Source organism: Tenrec ecaudatus, chromosome 1 (genome assembly GCF_050624435.1).
Source record: "Tenrec ecaudatus isolate mTenEca1 chromosome 1, mTenEca1.hap1, whole genome shotgun sequence".
Classification (NCBI taxonomy): domain Eukaryota; kingdom Metazoa; phylum Chordata; class Mammalia; order Afrosoricida; family Tenrecidae; genus Tenrec; species Tenrec ecaudatus.
In genome coordinates, this window is record NC_134530.1 from 264,408,970 (window position 1) to 264,430,215 (window position 21,246).

Here is a 21,246-nt window from a genome sequence, read left to right on the forward strand (position 1 = left end):
CAAGCCACTACAGTATGACAAACTGACAGACAAGTGGTTGTATCAGACTATGAATTCTTGAAGTGCAAACACATATTTAAAGTCCTATACCAAGGACAAAAAAATTTTTAAATTCCTGATTACAAACTGATAAAAGTATCAGCAAAATCATGATAGTGATCATCCATGTGCATGTTTTCTTTTCTTTTTTTAACAGAACAAGTCATTTATTATTCAAACAAGCTTCATTTGTATTTATGTAGCATTCTGACTCTGTGCTTGTGGCTTCAACACTTTCACAATGATTTTCTGCTCCTCAATAAGAAAAGCACGCTTGATCCTGTCTCGGACACATTTAGCGCACATGGACCCACCATAAGACCTGCTGACATGTTTTTTGGTTTTGGACAGCCTCATGAGAACTATGGGGCTCACAGCACGGACCCCTCAAAGTCGGCCCGGGCACATGCCACATGCAGATTTCGGCGCTTTCCCAACCTTCTTTGTATTCAGGTAAAGGATTCTGTTACCAGGGGTTAGGGACAGCCTAGTTTTGTTAGAGGTTGTATTGTACGACAGCCTACGATGGTAGGTCAGACGCTGAACCATTTTGAATGCCTCCCCACAGCGTCTCCGGAAGAGATGTGCATGTTTTCTTTCATGCACTGATTACCAATCGGTAAGGCCCTACAATAGGTAAAGAAAGACTCATCAGGTGTAAGTCAAAGCTAGAGCCCTGCATGAACTGAAATAGCTTACACTCTACTCAGGAGGCCAGATTAACACAAAAATTGTAAGACACCAGTTTTAAGTTCATCTCTTAGAGAACTGCCCACCCCAGCCCCCCACCAAACAAAATAATTATTAAGGAGCAAAATGGATTTATTTCAGATTTGTTTCAAATTCTATCTTGATTTCCCATCTGTACCTTTCTGAGAGATACATGTATAACAAAAACAATTATTGTCATTGCCAGGTGCAATCATGTTGATTTGTAACAAGCATTAGAATTATCTAATGCAGCCATTAAAGGAAGCCAGCATGGGGAAACGGAGGGAAAAAAATTCTGTAAATTATATAACAGTACCCTCACCAGCTGGATTGTCTCAAACTTTAATAACAGGACAAACTCACTGCTATCAAGTAGATTACAATTCATAGAGAACCTACAGGAGAGGATGAAATTGCCCATGTGGGTTTCTGAAACTATAAGGGAGTAAAAACTTCATCTTTTTCCACAGAGTGGCTAGCAGTTTCACATTGCTGACCTTGTGGTTAGCAGGCCAACCCAATAAAATAGAACTAAGATACTAACAATACAAAAGATAACTAATGACTCCCACAAGAAAAGATTTAAGGATCCGTGTCTGGGATAAAATAAGGCTTTAAGATATAAAATGTTTACATTTAAAATTCTACTTTTTAAACACACTTATTTTATCCAACCACTCAAATACCAGAGACTTCACCAGGAAAACTCTTTCACAATACTTCCCTAAAACTACTTCCCTTGTATTCTCTCTCAGGCTACAGTATAGATTGCTTGCAAGAAGGCTCATTTAATGAAGAGTGAAAAAATACTACAATTACTTTAAAGACAGCACAATAGTTATGTAACCCACACATATTTTGACACCCTTGCACACAGGCTGGTTTTCTCTCTAGAAATGTGATCTGTGTGCAGTCCATGGTTCGTGTGCCCCCTGGCCTGGCAGCTGTTGCACTGGCAAGTTTAATGCCGTTCCCAGGCATTCCATAGGCTATGTCACTTTAATTTTATCTAAGGGGCTAAAAAGGATTCAATTATTTTTATTAAAATGAAAATAAAGAAATAATTCCCAACAACAAATTTCTAAGTGAAAGAGTCTGCGCACTATCCATATGTGTCTGTAATTAGCAATATTAAATACCCCATTTTTTCTCTATTAGGTACTTGGCTTGCTTCCTTATGATAACTGCCTGTAAAATAAAAGCAAATAAGTTAAACCAGAAATCGAGTTTACAGATTTATGTAAATTAATTAGACAATTTTGGCAGAAGCTTTTATTTTAAAATCATTTACAACACAAATGTCTGAAAAACTCCTATTATCTAAATAGTATCATGAATCTCAACAATACCAAGAAAATAAGTGGCACTTCTATCAAACGAATGAAATCTCCCATGGGAACACATGTATGTTTCGATGTTTGTTAATCCAGCTTCCAAAATTAAACTGAAATGTGTGTCACTTGCAACAAATTTCGTCTTAGTAACTTCAGACCGAAGTGGGAAAGCAGATAACTGGAGAAGAAAGTGTGAACAGAATTCTATCCACAAAGACACGGCTGCCCTAAAAAGTAATCCTGCAGAATGTAATCCCCTACTATCTTTAAAACCACAAGTGTGGTCCCTCTAAAGCCTAATTCTAATCAGAGCTCCTGAAAATAGGTCCTAACAAAACGTTAAAGAATAGAGAACCTCAAAATACCATGTTACTAATAAAATACCATTACATCCAAAACAGAAATATAGAGCTCATTTACAACCTACCTTTCCATTCCCTTCTAATAGAGTTCCTAGTGCCAATGCAATCAAATAATTGGCATATGAAGGATAAAGATCTAGACCAGGGATAAGCAAACTGAGGTTCACAAGCTCTATGCAACTCTCTCGGTACATACATGTGGCTCTGAAGTAACAATAAAACTATCATAGTTCCCTTTATAAAATGTTTAAAGGATATTATTGAGATAATGGTGATTTCATATCATATGATGGTGATTTCATTTCAATATATTTATGGCTCTCAAATCATTTTTAAATCATTGTGAGGGGCAAGATTGGCTCTTCTGTCTCAAAAGTTTGCCAACCCTTGGTCTAGACTCTAGACTATGATGTCAAGTTCACAGAAAATCAGCAGATTCCAAAACGAATCCAGTAACTCACTCAGTCTTGGGTAACTCCAAGTAGATGAAGGAATGAAAAGAGCAAGGACTCCATCATAAACCCTGCAAGGGCAAAAACAGTTCTAAAAAATAATCACTGCAAATTTTCAATTATAGAAAAGTATTGGGGGAGGGATGCAGCTCATGTATCACAAGAGTATTAACTTAAAAGTTGTTTCCTATCAGCAGATACGGCAACAATTTCTTTGAAGAGCACTTTTAGGCAATGACATGTCCCCTCCAGCCTCCCCCTACCTACACACACACACACACACACACACACACACACACACACACACACACACACACACCCCTCTATGATTCTGAGCTTCCCAAGCAGGACACTTGTTATGCTGCCCCTCCCCATCCCCAATGCCCTGGATGAGCTAACACCTTCTCTCTACACCTGGCCCTAACACCAGGGAGGACACTAGCATTTCTGGATCAACACACTCTTCCAGGGAGTCATCAAGTTTTCAGTCAGTTGGGAGGCATGACTATGATTGAACTCAAGCTGGAAAATTCTCAGATGCCCACACCCTGGGGCTATGAAAGGTAATACATGCTCACTGCATTCCAACTGGATAGGGGAGATTAAAATCAGCTGAACATTGACAGGCAACGCTCACTGGAATTCCCATGCCTGGACTGTGACAACATTTTCTCAGAACACAAGCCAGACTTGGGGAAGTAAAAAAGTAGGTGGGTCTTTGCTGGGGGGCGAGGGGGGAAGTATATCTAAACTGACTATCTGTAGGCCCACACCTACAGTGAGACTTGGCCCTGCTCAGATAGACCCAGTGTCATCAAGTCAGTTCTGACTCAGAGTGAGCCTACAGGCCAGGATAAACCCTTGTGGATTTATGAGACAGTAACACTTTTTAAAAAATAAATCATATTATTGGAGCTCTTACACCTCTTATTAACAATCCATACATTCATTGTACCAAGCACATTTGTACATATGTTATCATCATCCTTTTCAAAACATTTTCTTTCTACTTGAACTTTTACTATCAGCTCGTCTTTGTTTTACTCCCTCCGGATTAGAAAACCTTGTCTTTTAATTAATCTCTCATACACAGAGTTAGTGAACACAGACTGGGTAAGCAAGGGTGCAGTGGCTTGGATCTCCTCTCCTGCTTTGTGTTAGTTTGATTGATTATTGCCCTGCACTCCTAGAGGACTGAGAGCCGACCTCGAAACAATAGTTTGACAGGGACACTATTTAATTCTTCTCTACCTTAATTTCCTTTTTGGTGTACGACAGGGTTAAATTACCTGGCCATGGTTTTCTCTCTGTGATCTATCACAGGTGCAGAGGAATGGATTGTTGTTCGACCGGAGACAACTAAGAGAACGATGCCACGTCTCAGAGGCAGCAGAAATGCACATTCAGGAACGAGAAAAACAGACCCAACTGTGTAGAATACATATAGGTGTGAAAGCAGAGGAGGTCTTAAAGGAGGAGCAAACTTTAGATCTTCCTGTGAGTAAGTTTAGGACAATAATCTTTATCTGTTTTAAAGGACTAGAAGAAAAATTTGACAGAAAGATACATGAAGATAAAAGAACTTAATTAAGAAACACTAGAAGACCACTTAAGACAAAATAAATGAAAAACGTGGAATAATTCAATAACTCCAAAAAGCATTTCAAAAGGCAAACACTAAACTATTAGAACTCGATAACATTTTGAAAGAATAAACTAGCAGAACTGAAACAATAATCAGTGATCTAGAAGACAAATCTTTAAAGATCAAAATAAGAAAACATCAAACTATATAAAAAACAACAACAAAAGCTGTAGAGAACCAAAGAATTCTATGGGATACTATCAAAAGGAACCACTTGACATCTGATAGACATCCCAGACCAGAAAGGGAAAAAAATTAACTACAGAGAAAATAGTTTAAAAATATTAAAGAATTTCCCTACATTATGACAGAAAATAAAAAATAATTGTTTTAGAATCCCAGAGAGTGCTCGCTTCGGCAGCACATATACTAAAATTGGAACGATACAGTGAAGATTAGCATGGTCCCTGCACAAGGATGGCACGCAAATTCATGGAGCATTCCATATTAAAAAAAAAAAAGCATCCCAGAGAAACCCAAATAGAATTATTTTCCCAAAGGAGAAGCATAACAACACACCATAGTCAAATTTTATAACAATAAAGAATCCTGAAAGCAACATGAGAAAAAAGAATGATTACCTATAAAGGCAAACCCATTAGAATAAGCTCAGAATTTCCCATAGAAACCATGAAGGCAAGATCAATAGATTATTGATATATTCAAAATGTAACAGCTTAACTAATTAAAAAAGAGGATAGCCTTAAAATACAGTTAAGTGGGATAAAAACAAAACAAAAAATGAAGAAGAAAATCCATATACAAGAGGAAAGGAGAACATAAAATTACTGTGAACAATAAAACCAATGACACCAATAAAAACACTTGTCCTTTCAGTAGTCCGTGGTACTTCCAGCATTCTTCTCCAGCACCACAATTCAAACGCACCCAATCTTGTTTGGTCTTTATTCAATGTCCAACTTTCACATGCACATGAAGCAAAGGAAAACACCATGGCTTGGGTCAGGCGCACCTTCGTCCTCAAAGCAACAGCCTAACTCTTCAATACTCTAAAGAAGGCTTGTGTCCTGTCGCAGAGTTATGTAATTCAACACATCTTTTGATCACTTGAATGCTGCTTCCACAAACCTCTTGATGCCAGTACAAGTTCCTCATGAGCATACTGAAGTATTGTGGAATTCCCATTCTTCTCAAGATTATCCATAATTCATTATGATATTATCATACCACAATACTAGGAGATAATAATAGGAGACTTTCCACTTTCATGGAAAGGTAGATCAACTAGAGAGAAAATCAATAAAGATACAGATACACTTTTTCCTAAGGCACATGGAATATACTCCAGATAGATCATATGTTAGGCCATAAAGAAAATATCAATAAATTTTAAAACAAGATATTATAAAACATTTTTTCAGATCACAATTCTTCTGAAGAATTAAAATTAGAAATCAACTACAGCACTACTTACCATAAAAGCCAACTATATGGAAAGAACAGAAATAAAGAAACAAAATATTCCTGGCAAAAAATTGTAATAAAATAAAACATAGCAAAATCACGGGAACACAGTAAAACAGGTACTCAGAGAGGGCAATTTAAAAGAGTAAATGCATACATCAGAAAAGAAACAAACGCTTTAGGATGGTGGTTCTCAAACTTCCTAATGCCACGATCCATTAATACAGTTCCTCATGTTGTAGTGACCTCCTCAAAAATTATTCTCGTTGCTACCTCATAATCGTAATTTTGCTACTCTTATGAATCGGGCAACCCCGTGTGAGGGTCATTCAACCCCCAAAGGGGTCATGACCCATAGGTTGAGAACCACTGCTCTTAAGACATCAACCACAACAATTAGAACAAGACCAGTAGCAAACCCTCAGAAACTGCAAGAAAAGAAATAATAAAGATTTGAGCAGAAATAAATTAATCAGAAAAAAAAATTTAAAGACAGAAATCAATAAGATATTGGTTCTTTAAAAGTATGAAAAAATGGATAAATCGCTGGAAAATCTAGGAAAGAAAGAAAACTAATATTATGAAGAAGAAATGGAACAAGCCACATCATAACAGAACCAATGGAAATAAACAAATTATGCCATGTTATTAAAAAAATCTATTCCAACAAATTTGAAAACATAGAAGAAATCAATACATTTCTAGAAATATATTACGTGCCTAAATTAACACAGAAATAATGTGGAAAACCTCAAGAGACTTATAACACAGGAAGAAATGGATCTGCTCATTCAAAAACTAACATCAAAAATCTGGGACCAGATGGTTCTACCAACAACCAGGATATTCTACCAAGCATTTAGAGAATTAATAGCAATCTTCCATAAGCTATTTCAAAATACAAAAAAGAATAATATGTTACCATATGCATTTTATGAAGCAAATATACTCCTGATACCTAAGTCAGGTAAAGACATCACCAGAATGGAAAACTATAGATCAATATGCCTTATGAATATAGAGACCTAAATTTCCAAAAAATTTCTGGCTAACAGAATTCAACAAAACTTTTTTTAAAAAATCCTTATCAAGTAGGATTCATATCAGGTATGAGAGATGGTTCAAAAATAGGAAGGCAATTAATTTAATTTACCATATATACCAAAAACAGGAAAAGAAGTAGATGATTATATCAATCAATGCAGAAAACACATTTGATAAATTCAGCATTCATTCTTGATAAGGAGCCCTGGTAGAATAATGGTTAAGCATTGGGTTGGGATCTGCAAGGCCAGCAGTTCAAAGCCACCAGCCAGTGCCATGGAACAGAGATGGAGCTTTCTACTCTCACGAACAGTAACAGTCCCAGAAACTCATAGGAGTAGTTCTACCCTATCATTGAGGATCACTATGAGTCGACGTAAACTTGATGACATTGAGTTTGTTTGCTTTGCTCTCAACAAAAAATACTTAATGAAATATGACTAGGGAGAAACTCCCTAAATATAATAGACAATCCAGGCAAGATCAATAGTTAGCATCTCACATAATTGAGAGAAACTGAAAACAGTCAACCTCTAACCAAAAATCAGATACCATTGCCCTTTGCCATTATTCTTATTTAATATAGCTAGAGAAGTTTTAGCCAGAGCTATAAGATACCAAAAGGCTATTGAATGGATCCAAAATGGCAAAGAAACAAAATTCTCTTTATTTGCAGATGACACCATCCTATATGTAGAACACCCCAAAGAGTAAATTAAAAAAAATATATTGAAACTATTTTAAAATTTTGGCAACACTATAAGATCAACATTGACTTCTGTATATTAAATAAAATGAAAAATAACAATACCATTTACAGTAATTATCCCAAAGATACATACTTTGGAATAAATCTAAACAGAGAAACAAAAAACTGAAGACAAAGAAAACTATAAAATACTTTTACATGATACCAAAAGTCTTACACAAACAGAAGAATGTTCCATGCTCGTGGGTAGAAAGACTTACTATAGTGAAAATGCCAATATGACCCAAAGCACCCTATGAAGTCAATGCAATTCCAAGCCAGGTCGCAGCACAGTTCTTCAAAGATGAAAAAAACTAAAGCAACTAATAACCAGCTCTTTATAGAAAAGGAAGAAACATAGAAGGAACAAAACACTACAAGAAAAAGTAGGAGGCCTTTCCATCCCAAATTTCAAAACCTATTAGGTAGTTGTCGAGTGCCTTCAAATCTGTCCTAACTCAGAGACTACGTACAACTGAACAAATCACTAGCCAGTCCTATGCTCTCCTCAGATTGTATGGATGCACTCGCTGTGTCAATCCATCTTATCAAGGATCTTCCTGTATTTCATCATCCCTGTACTTTATCAAACATGATATCCTTTTCCAGACACTGGTCTAGCCAGCCTTGCCTCTAAGCAACATTCTGGCTGTACTTCCAAGACAGTGAAGTTTGTTCTTTCAGCAGTCCACTGTACTTTCAATCCCTTACCCATATTAGCACCATATGAAATTCATTTTTCTTATTCAATGTCCAACGTCCCCATGCATACGAAGCAAATGAACATACCATGGCTTGAGTCAGGAACACTTTAGCCCTCAAAGTAACATCCTTGCTTTTCAAAACTTTAAAGAAGTCTTGTGCAGCAGATTTACCCAATGAAATGATTACCGTATATACTCAAATATAAGCCGACCTGAGTATAAGCCGAGGTACCTACTTTTTACCTGGGCAACCAGAAAAACTGATTGACTCAAGTATAAGCCTAGGGTGGAAAATGCAGTAGCTATTGGTGAGTTTCAATAATCAAAACAAATGAAAATAAAATTACTAAAAAGTGAGACATCAGTGGGATAATGTATTTAAATATTTACTTTAAATTAAAAAAAAGAAATAAAAGGACAAGTCATTTAACATTAGTAAACCAGCACAGTAAGTGGAAAACAGGTTCAACAAAAAACAATAAGGTAGCAACAATGATACCTTAAGAGTACTATTCCCTGAGCTCAATCAGCAACCTAATTAAAATGTAGAGTTAAAATCCTTCAAAACTGGATTGCTCATCATCATCCGTATCCCAATGCAGAGCTTCAGCTGGTGTGAGGTCATCATAGACGCTGTCCTCACTGAGATCGCCGTCATCACCATCACTGCTGTCATTTTCACACAAAGCTCAGTCTTCACTGCCATCCACAGCATGATTAATACTACATTTCTGGAAGGCATGTCACACCATGTCTTCTGGAATGTCTTCCCATGCATCTTGAACCCACTTTGCTATTCACTCTATGTCAGGCTTCATGAGATTTCCTCCTTTTGTTAGTCAGGCTTGACCAGATGACATCCATTCATGCCACATCCTTCGCACACGGTCTTTAAATGGCTTATTCAAAGATACACGTCATAGAGCGGCTCCGCTTGGCTAGATGTGAGTAAACAAACATTCAGAGCCCTGCAGTGTCAGCGGGGCTTTGAATGAACAGCGGGAAAATGGCAATCACCTGTGAGATAATAGGCGCTCTCCCCATTACCTCGGGGTGATGAGGGACAGTGAGATGTTACACCTTGCTGGGGTACCACTGACCCGTGTATAAGCCGAATCCCAGTTTTTCAGCAAAATTAAGAAAGAAAAAAAAACCCAGAAAATAATAAGTGTTGGAGAGGATGTGGAGATTGGTAAATGTCTGCATTACTGGTGGGGATGCAGAATTGTATAGCCACCACGGAAAATAAAATGCAAACGGAAAACTTCATGATCTGGCTATCTCTCTAGGTGTTACACACCCAAAAGAAATAAAGAACAAAACATGAACAGACATATGCATGCCCACATTTAGCACAACAATTTCTATAATGGCAAAAAGAAACAATAAAAATCCTGTCTGACAAGGAATGGATAGGCACACTCTGGTACCTACACACAATGGAATATTATGCATTCTTAAAAAATGATGACAAGTCTGTCAAACACCTCAGGACATGGACAAAACTGAGAACATTATGCTCGGCAAAATTAGGCAATCCCATAAATATTTCATGGCACTATTATTATAAAGGGTAAAAGTGGTGCTCAAACCAATGGAAAAGAAATGGAAAAACATGAAGAGGCCAGGCCTGGGGGTTGGGTGGTGGGTGGAAGTGGAGGAAGTGGAAGGGATGTAAGATAGGAAGGTGGGTAGGAAAAGAGAAAAAGTACAAACTACATATGTACGGATTTACTAGGATAGTCACCATTCACATATAGTAAGGGTAGTTTGGGGTTATTTTTGTTAATTTGTAATCATTTTAATGGGAGTGCATACAGACATCATAACATTCTATAGTTCAAGCACATCAAGCAGTATTGTAAACTGCTACCACAATCAGTTTCAAAACATTTTCCTTCTTCTTAAACTCTTTGATATCAGCTCCCCTTTAACCATCCCACACCCACACCAAGAATCCCTTGAGGTTTGGTATCCCTATAATAGTTTTCTGAGGTTGTTGGCTTTGGGTTTTTTGCCATATCTTACGCAATCCAATATATCCATTCACATACAATTCTGTCGTTCGATCCCCTCGAGTGGGGTTATACAGTCACTGATGCTACCTGCTCCCTATTGACCCCACCTCCACCCTCACTCCGGGTACCCTCAGGGAACCATTACTTCTGTTACTGTTCTGTAAGAGCTATCTATCTTGGCTTTCATGTACCAAATGATCTTAAATATACAAATGAACATACACAAATTTAACATGAGTAATGAGGTAAAACATAATAGTACGGGAAGAAAATATTAAAGGACTTGAGGTTTTGTTATGTGTTTCATCAGTGCTATATTGCACCCTGTATTTATCATCCCTTCTGAGTGACCCTTCGGAGGGGGATTGTCCAATTATCTTATAGGTGGGTTTTGGGTCTCCACCACACCCACCCCCTTCACATCAATTCACTTGTTTTTGAACTTCTGATACCTCCTCCTGTCGACACCTCAGGATCACACAGGCTGGTATGCTTCTTCTATGTAGGCTTTGTTGTTTCCCTGCTAGATAGCCACTAGTTTAGTTTCAAGCCTTTAAGACTCCAGACGGTATATCTTTTAAGAGCAGGACACCATCAGCTTTCTTCACCACATTTGCCTATGCATCCCTTTTGCCTTCAGCAATCGTGTTGGGAAGGGGTGTATCATAAAATGCCACATTATTAAACAAAACCATTCTTATACTGACGTAAAAGTTAAATAGAGGCCCAAAGTCCATCCGTTTCCTTGTTGTATTTGCATATAGACAATTACCCATCTATTTATATAAATAGATCTATTAAATAAATAGATATATGGTCAAAACTTGGGAACATGAGAAAGAAGAATTCCTTTGTAAACAAAGTTTTACATCTGGGAGTAGCTCAGCGAGTCTTCCCCCACTTTCTGGCCTGAAACTAATGACAACTCAATTCACTTCTCAGACTTGTTCTAACTCCAAATGTGCCAAGTATCATCAGACTTGGGTACAGCTTTTTACAAAGATCGGTCTACCTTTAGAAGATTGCTGGTTGAGAGAATGTCTATTCAAGGTCTTATAATGGCTATAGGTATTTTTATAAAGAAATAAGTGAGCAATCTTGTTATAAACACTGTTAAGCTTGATTAATTTGAGTACAGGACTGAGAGATGATGCATTCTCAGTGAACTTGGGGAAAATATCATTGTTTTCTGAATGTAAACAAATACCAGCCATAGAGAGAAGGAAGACTTTTTGTAGAGTCAGCTAAAAATCCCTCAAACTCATGTTTGCTTTATATTTCAGTGCTATATATATATCAATTAATGAGGTTAATCACTTCAGTCAGCAGTTGTTTTATAAAACAGACAATTCACTTGGCAAGACTCATTCTCTTCATGTAAAACTATCCCCATACCTCTAAGACTGGAAATGTCATGGAAACAGTCTAGTTCCACCAGTACTAAATTAATACTGTCTTTGCAGCGAGGAAGCCAATTTCAACCAAGTTTAATTTGGAAAAACCAGCCCAAGGCTACCAGGATATAAAATCCACTTGATGTGTTAATTTCACACTCTGGTGTCTTCATCCCACTAGTAGGTAGGTAATTTCAATTATGCAAAGTAGGAGAGCATCTGATTTTACCCAAGTCAGACTTAATCCTGCACATCAGCCCTCAAAGCCCAAGGGTGAATTTCACCTCCTTCCTGCCAGTCAGTGGGATAACAAGGATTATCCCTGAAATTAACCAGGATGAGTAAATAATTTTCAGTATGTAGAAAGCTCAATCAGAAAGCTCCAGTATCCCATTAAAAGATGTTTTCTACCGTATCTTCACACAAAGAAATGTTTCCAACATGGGCAAGAATTATATCCACAATCGGCTCCAGCCAAATCTAAATTATACCAAGTGCTTTGGAACTGCATTAAGCAATAGGTACAACACTCTGAAGAAATCTTGAAGGAAAAAAAAAACTATGTCAGTTTCTCAGAAATTAATATAGTTAAATGTTCCAGTGTATAATAGTTTAGAAAGACCATAAAATAATGACAAGTACTCAAATGACTACTATATAGACAAACAATAAAAACGCGAATTCATAGGGGAAAAGATGAAGGAAAGTCTCCCAAACTGTGCTATTTTTTCCTTTGAGGATTAGCACTTGGGGTGATTTTTATGCCTTGGTTCTACTGAAATATTATCTGAGAGATATATTACTTCTAAAGTGAATACCACTATAAAGCAAAGCAAGTTTTGGTTATAAGTGTAAGTATTACTCAGTTGATCAATAAATGTATATTTCTGTATAATTACCGTGGTGCAGTGAAGTCTCCTGGAATGGATCTTCTGTCCATAGTGTTCGTAACTCCCACCAAATGAGTATGAAAATAAGGTGCAGAAGACCTTATTTAACTTAGGGATTTGTCGGCTTTATCATTTCATTGGGTATAAAGCAAGCCAGGGATAGGTCAGTGTTGTCATTCCACAGGGTATAAAGCAAACATTTCAGAAGCAGGCACAGAGAAACCCAGAACTAGCAAAAGGCTGCGTCAAACTAGGACCCATCCCTTTGTGGAGAAGCAGCAACAGCAGAGACCAGGAAGAAAGTCGTGGCAGCACAAGAAACGATGACACAGAATAGGGATGTCCAAGAACAGGAGAGAAGAGTGCCTTCATGCAGGAGGCTGCTTTGTAGTACGGAGTGTTCTCTGGGCATTGATCCACTCCAAAGGAATAGACATGTGGAGTCACATGCAATGCAGAGGCCAAGGCACCACAAGGATGAGAAGCCAAGGACCAAAGAGAGACATGAATGTCTTAGAAGAGGCGCTGTCGTGGTCAAAAGTACTGCATCCTTATATGCTTTTTGATCCTGGGTTGTGGTGACTTGTTAACCTCCCCCCTAAACCCCATAATCATGAGTATCATTGATGTGACCGTTCCAGTCGATTATCAAATCCTGCACCGAAGTAGACAATGCAATGGAAAGGATGGTTGGGATAAAGAAGGCTGGAGGGTGGAAGTATGTCAGAACTCTGTCTCAAAGAAATAAGCCATGGGAAGCTGTGGAAATGAATACCTCTCGCTTGATTAGGTCGGATGTAGATCTGATAAAAGGCAAGGGAAATAGATTTATCTGACCTCCTCTGGATTCTCTATTGCCATGAGGCAGAGGGTCAGAAATGTTCCCACACACCATCCTTTTCACCTATTCTAACATCAACTAGCCCTGCCACACCATTCTACTCTGGGTTCAATAAGTAGTGGCAATGGCCAAACAGAACTCACAGACAATAGTCACAATTAATGACGTTTATTAGGGAAGTCAATGGGTTACCACAAGTCAGGATCAGCAAACAGTAAGGATGAAGTCATTGCTCTCCTCAGCCAGCAGCAACGTCTCTCTCTAGTTATCAGCCTCTAGGCCAGGTAGGAGGCAAGCTTCTATCTGGTCCTCAGTCTCCCAGCCCTATGGTCTTTTTGCCTCCATGGGCCAGGAAGGCAGTTCATTTGTCTCTCTGTCCTACAATTCCATTGACTCAAGTCAAAGTGGAAGAAGGTACCCCATAGTTTCAGCACTACCCTCTGAGTTTCCATGCTAACGTTTCTGACACATCTGGTCTTGGCAGCTTCTAAACATGTTCTTCCAAGGTCCTTGGGGTTTCTCTCCCCTGCCCTTCCAAGATGGCTTATCCTAAGAATTGGGGGATGGTAATGAACACTGACCAATTCCCTTATTAGTGTTATACACACTCTGTTGGCATACTCTTACCACATCATTTGATGGGAGTTACCAAGACAAGGTAGAAGAACCATATTAAGAAATTTCACTCTATCATAGTAATCCCCATGCCACCATTTCCTCAACCTTAAATCAGTAAATTATTTTAGAGGGAGCTACGTCTGTTTACTAAAGAATGTAGAATAGCTAATTTAATGTAGGTGCAAGTTGACTATCCTCATCAGGGGAATCATAACCGCTATGATTCAGGACGGTGATACTACATGTCCGCAAATCAGTCTGACCCTTCTTGCTCATTCTCCCCAGTTTGGTCATCATTTCAGTGGCCAACACACATTTTGGTACCCCAAGTGTCAGACTTTTTTCTGAGTATATAAATAGCGCCAGTTTTATCCTCTCAGCTCTAGTTTTCAGGAAACAGAACATACGCCACATATCATTCTTTATTTCGCTCATAAAAAATCAGGATATCTTAATGTAGTGTTAGCTATCCTGAGATTGAAGAAGTGCCCACTGGTTTTATTTAAAGTAGTTTCTATTGTAGTAAATGTTTAGGTCAAGTTTTACTTCATTCACATAGTGTCCTTTGAGCTAAAGATATAGTTGAACAGCGAAAAGTATATAAATTTGGAATTTTCCCCAAGTATCACCTCATATTTACTAAGAACTGAATAGCAGACAGTTTCAATTAGTTATATTTAAAAGGGCACTGCAAATAAGAATTACTGTCCAAGAAAAAAGGAGCCCTGAGGGTATAATCGTGATGTGTTTGAGTGCTAATCCCAAATTCAGCCATTCAAGCTCACCAGCTGCTCAACAAGGTGAAGATGAGACATTCTGCTCCCATAAAGATTTACAGCCTCACAAGCCCACCGGAGAAGTCCGCCAATCTAATAGGGGTGCTATGAGTATTAATCAAGTGGCTGGTACTGAATTTGGTATAATACACAGAGATTCAGATGTTCTGACACCCACAATGGGTCTGTCAGAGTAAAATTAAAATGTTTCAGTTTTGTTATAAGATGCACAACTTCTCCACCTGTACAGAAGAACTCTTCATGTACAATTCTGCTGGATGTGATTGTACTACGGAATGATATGATGTATGTCTTAATTTCCCATTGATAATAAAAAATTTTAAACTTAGTTAACCTCACCTCTGAAACATTTAACATGTATTTTCCATTAACTTTTATATATTAAAATGTATTCTGAAATGTTTACTGCATAAATTTGAAGAAGAAAAATTCCAATCTTCAAAATATTTATGAAACTTGCTATAGGCTTTACAGTTCTGACACTCTAAATTGCGCTCATATTTTCTATGTATGTGACTTTTGGATGTTCTTCTTTAGTTTCTACTTCTCAACATGTGTTGTGGCTTTGCAGGGTCCAGCCTATAGTCCTTGTATATACTGCACAGTCTCTCAAAGCAAAAAGAAAAACCGACTGCCATTCAATCAATTCTAATTCAAAGTGACCTGACAGAACAAAACACTGCCCCTTTGGGTTTACAAACTTGCAAATCTTTTAAAAGCTACAGAATGACTGGTGGGTTCAAACCACTGACCATAACTGACCAGCTCAATGCATAATCCACTAGCCACCATGGGTTCATATAGTTTCTTTGAAAGTCTCTTAATATGTAGGGTTTCCCCCCCAAAATATTTCTTACCTTTTTTGGCTTACCCTGTAATTTACAGGTCTGAATTTTTCTCATATTTAATAGTAGGTTGATAAGTTAATAAATTAGTAGAACTTAGTAACTGAAAATATCATAGAACACCCTATGTAAGAAACTAGAGCTGATGTGGTATGTCCACTGTACTTTTCTCAATCGGCACTCCAAATAACCCCAGGAATAACGTCTAAAAAGCAAGACACTGAGAAAACAAATTTGGGGGGTTGGCCTGTGTTTTTGGTCCTTGCTTAACCTATTATGTGCATTGTACATGACTGTTGGACTTTCAGGGCCCATCAAAGACCTAACTCCGAGTAGTCTTTCCTTACCAGAAAAAAATCATATAGATATACATATATAATGTAATATGTAAATCATATGTAATATGTAAATGTTTTATATGTAAAGAAGCAATTATATTACCATATGTTATATGGTGGTAGCAATCAAACCTTAGTCTTTAGCTGGTGTGGCAGTTATATAAACTCCTGTCAACTTGTGAATGGGTGGAGTCTAGCTTGTTAATCAGGTCATAGCCAGTGAGGCTTCTGTGTGGGTGTGGCCTTCTCCTGATGATTCTGGGAATTCCAATCTTCCTCCCTGAGGGCAGGACATACATTTTCGCTGCAACATGTTGTTGTTAACAAGCCACATGCTAAGCTGATAGCTTCAGAGCCCTGGTGCTGGAGGAGCCATGTGGAGACCCATGCCAGTGCTGAGATACTTCCTTCACCACTGGATCCACAAGATTTTTCACCCATTGGCCTGTAATCTTCCTGAATTCTGTATCATTGCATGTGTTGCATGCATCTGAAGAGGAATTTATAGCCTGGCATCAGACATATGGGCTAATATCAGACTAGTGGACTTGATCTGGACTGGGCTGGGCTGTTGGCAGAACTGCATGGTTGGCAGTTCAAAACCGCCAGCAGCGCTGGACTTTCTACTCCGTAAACAGTTAAAGTCTCATAAACCCACAGGAGATCATGATGAGTCGGCATGGACTGGATGGCAGTGAGTTTTCTGAGTAAGTGAAGGACATAGAGCACATGTTCTCCCTATGTCCCCTCTGTCACAGGAAAATACACAGGCTCCAGTAAAGGAATACAGAGACAAGGAAGTAATGAGTCAAACAGTAATTTTCCAGGGCCCCAGAAAAATAGTCCAATCAGCATGCTGGTCTTTTCTGCAAACCTCTACACATATAAACCAGTAGAGGACAGGGTGGTTTCATTTTGGATGACAGTTCTTTTAGTAAAGCCTGGCTAAGATACTTGCAAGTACTGTGTTGACTAGTTATAAAGTGGAGTCTGAACTCTATGGGCGGTTCCCAAAGATGCAACAGTCCACGAGCAGCATCCAGACGGCTGCCATCAGAGTGCGCCAGAGGAGAACTCCATTTCTAGCCCAACTTTACACCTACCTTCTGAATCGAAACTGAGAGGCAAGAGACAGGCTATTAGGGCAGAGTGTCGAAATGAGCCTGGAATGGATACTGTAATGACTGTCTCAGGTGTCTTGAGATAAGCAAGGCTGGAAATCAGTACGCCTTTTCAGGGCCTGAGGGGCTAGGGAATCCAGAAAGTCAGCACTGAGGCATCAGGCCGCTCCAGTTTCTCCAAATCCTTCAGAGAATTATCGAGCCACTGCTTCCGATAAATCCTAAAAGATGTTTGGAAACGCGTGGAGCACTGGAGAAGCACTACGGAGGAGAAATCAGGAAATACCCCAAGCAAAGTAAAATCAAAAGGCTTCCCTTTACAACTCTGCCTATGACTTTCCCTAGAGAGTGGCACAGATTTCTGCAATACATCTCAATACGGAGATTATGAGGATGTAATATCAATAGACAGAAGGAGTCAAATATATTTAGTCTTATTCATTTTTAAAAAATCACTGATGTGAACTTAGAGTTTACACCTACCCTCCACCCCCCACCCCTGACTAAACACATTTAAGGATAAGGAAATCTCTATGTGACCAATTACCTAGTTTGAACATGCTAAGAGAATCGGAGCTCTATAATCATACTGCTAATATACTGCCTATTGTAACATTTAATGGTGGGAGATGACAAAAGGAAAGGAAAACAAATAATAACCAAGGATCCCTGGTTATGGACTATGCAAGACTCAAGTGCGATCCAGTTCAAGTAGCTCCAAACCAACCGACCCTCTTTCACACATATGCACAACGGTCCACAGTAAACAAGCCCTACTTTGCAATATTCATCCAAACAGTAGTGCGTGGTTACAGGCTGAGCTGCTAACCACAAGGTTAGAAGTTCGAAACCATTAGTCACTCCGAGGGAGCCAGATGGGGCTTTTTATTCCCCAAAAGAATGACAGTCTTGGAAAGCCACCGGGGCATTTCTACCCTGTCCTATAGGGACCCTATAGGGCAAATAGATTAGATAACAGTGAGTTTGGTTTAGCTTTTGTTACATTAGAATGTTTCAGAGTTCATTTCATGTTTTTTATTCGTAAAAAGGACACTAGATACTATTTTGTAGGACAAACATTTGATTAACTGAGGTTAGCTATGAATCATACCTAACAATTGTAATTCACAGACAAATTCAACTTAAAAGGAAATTTAGGGATGAAAGTTGTCCATAATCTGGGACTTCCAGTAAATAATACCCAATATATTATGTGTGCACACTGACAACTTAGGATTATTTTACAATGAGAAAATTCCTGAGCCATTGAAATTTTAGTAACCTAATCTGTCTGCCTCCTAATACACTGATACAGCTTTCAAGGAAAGGATTAGAACCCAGAAAGGTCTGATGGGCATTTATAAACACAAACAGAAAATAATAAACATTTAATAATTCCTTTTTCTATTTAATTTGTTTAATTGAGCCAGACCAGGGATCCCCTCTAGAAACGCACAGTTTTAGACAGAAGGCAGAGACTGAAGAACAGGAATATGCCCCACATTTTCCCCCAGCACTACTAACTATGCATATTTTAGCACATTTTAAAAGGAAAAGGAGACGAAATAAAAATTAGCAAACTAACAAGCACCTGCGAAGCTGTGTGTCTACGGTGCTAGGACTTCTGAGAGAGCTATGCAAACATCTGGCATCACCTGTCAAACTGCCAAACCACTGTATTTCTAAGCTACTCAGACACTTTGTAAAAAGGAAACAAAAAATCCTACAAGCGAGAACTGAGAGGCAGGATAGCCTGCTTGCAACTCAGCCCTTGTCAGACAGAACACAGCAGCCTCAAAAGGTTCAAAAGCCTTTTCATAAGCCTATTGTGCCGGGGAGTACCTAAAAATAGCATGGTTCAGCAGGCAGGAATAATTCCTACACACTAAACTACTAACAATAGACAAAGGAAGGAAAAGAGCCCCGGAATGTATTTTCTTTTTGAACCCAAGCTCCTGTGGTCACTTCCTTAACAAAACGCCTCCAAGTTCTTCCCTTTACCTGAATACTTAACTAGGCAATTTAGCTCACGATCCTGTACAGGGAAATGGGAGCGATACATGGTAGCTGAGCCACACATTTCAGTAGGATTTAGAGGCCTTCTGTTCTCATTGAAATAGACAAGGGGTTGATTCGCTGTGCATTAGAACACCCAGGGAAGTTTTTAAACATATGGATACCGAGAGTCCATTTTTAAAAATCAGGTATGGTATTTTCGGAAGCTTCTCGGGGGTTTCCGATGGACAACTAGGTGTGGGAAGCACTGCTGAAAAACAATAAAGGCTTACAGACCGCGTCAGTTCCACGGCCCTGGCCAAGAGGCCAGCAGCAAATGCTAGTGAGAAGAGATAAGTATTAGGGACCTAAAATCGCAAAGGCGGCACCCAACATGAGACTTGTGTCACTTCTGAAGACTCCGGCTAAACAGAAAAAAAAGAAAAAAGCCAAGGCACTGCAGTCAACTAACAAAATAAGACAGGTAAAAACATGAGAAAATAAAAGATTAAAGACTTTAATGTTCCTTAATCTTCCATTTAAACTAACACTTACTTTTCCTTTTCTAATCCAGTTTGTTCGTTTGTTTGTTTGTTTGTTTGTTTGTTTGAATAAATGGTCTTACTTATTATGGGAGCAAGACAACCACCCAAAACTAAACCTACTGCCACACAGAGCTGATTCAACTTACAGCGACCCTATATGAAGTGTCCTAGGCTAAAATTTCTTACAGAAGCAGAGTGTCTTTTCTTAGCTGGTGAGTTCTGAACACAGATCTTGATTCAGGCCAGCATTTAACTGACAGTGCCAACTACGTCTGAGAGTGGTTCCAATCCACCTGGCGTGCCTCAGGAGAAAAGCAAGGCTGTCTGTTATCCTAGATTTGCCGTCTCAGAAGCCCTAAAGGTACTATCAGCTCAATAGCAATAGGCTTGGGTTTTATTGGGGGAAGACATGAGAGAGGTCTGACAAAAACGTTGGTATGATTTTTCAGGATAAAATAGCTAGGAGTAGGTCTACTGTAAAAATAACTTTCTTATTTGATTGTGACTAAAATTTTATGAGAAAGTACTATTTCTATTTTGCTAATATCAAAACCAAAGTGTAAAAAGATTATGCCTTATATTGACCAAAGTCACATAAAATTTATAGTCTCACAGCCCAGATCACAAACTACATAGTTGTTATATAATTCTTTTCAGTAAATCACACTGATTCCAGCAGGCAGAGCTACCAGATGTTTATCTGCACACACATAGGCTAATGGGTGTTTGAAACATCCTCTGGCTGCTATTTCTGAGTTTTTAAAAGGCCAGATAAAACCAGACACACACCTCAAGGAAGACAGAAGACAGTGACAGTTGTTTACAAGCAAAATAATGCCAAGGGTCATCAGCAGAAACCAGAAAGTAGTAGAAAAGGTCATAAAAAGAATCCATTGAGTTAAAACCCAGATTTGGACATTTAGCCTCTAGACGTGTGAGAAAATAGATGTTGGACCTTTAAAAATAAATTTTTAAGAACTCCTCTGTATATTGTGTGACCTCTCATCCCTTCTCGTTCTAACTAAACATCCTTATAAAATGGAAAACCTTTGTTTCAACTCAGTCTCAGGTAAGATGAGGATTAGATGACCCCAGGCTCCTTGGCATCCAGACCTTTAGAAATGTCTGAGGCAGGAGGAGTGTTTGTGTTTCAAAAGATGCTTGAATGAGGCATTTCCATCTTAGTCTCCATCAAACATCATATTATTTACCCAGTAATTTTAATACTGATTGAGGGAAAACTATTATTTCATTTGAAAACTAAATATTAAGTTTATGAACCTCTCATTGGTATTTGCTCAAAAATATTTAATACAAAAATAAAGAAACTAAATAGTCGCATCAAGGTATAACTTACAAAATTACAATGTGTTTTGTGAA

At 38.4% G+C, this 21,246-nt stretch overlaps 1 protein-coding gene, 1 non-coding gene and 1 pseudogene across 3 annotated transcripts in view; 1 reads left to right on the forward strand and 2 right to left on the reverse strand.

Annotated features, from left to right (window-relative positions):
• Positions 1-21,246, reverse strand: part of SIPA1L2 (signal induced proliferation associated 1 like 2) — a 273,295-nt gene that overhangs the window by 182,372 nt on the left and 69,677 nt on the right. The gene's annotated exons all lie outside the window — the stretch shown is intronic.
• Positions 235-593, reverse strand: LOC142440322 (large ribosomal subunit protein eL34-like; annotated as a pseudogene).
• LOC142438210 (U6 spliceosomal RNA) lies at positions 4,889-4,995 on the forward strand. The gene has a single exon (XR_012782634.1). It is a non-coding gene; the product is annotated as a U6 spliceosomal RNA (small nuclear RNA).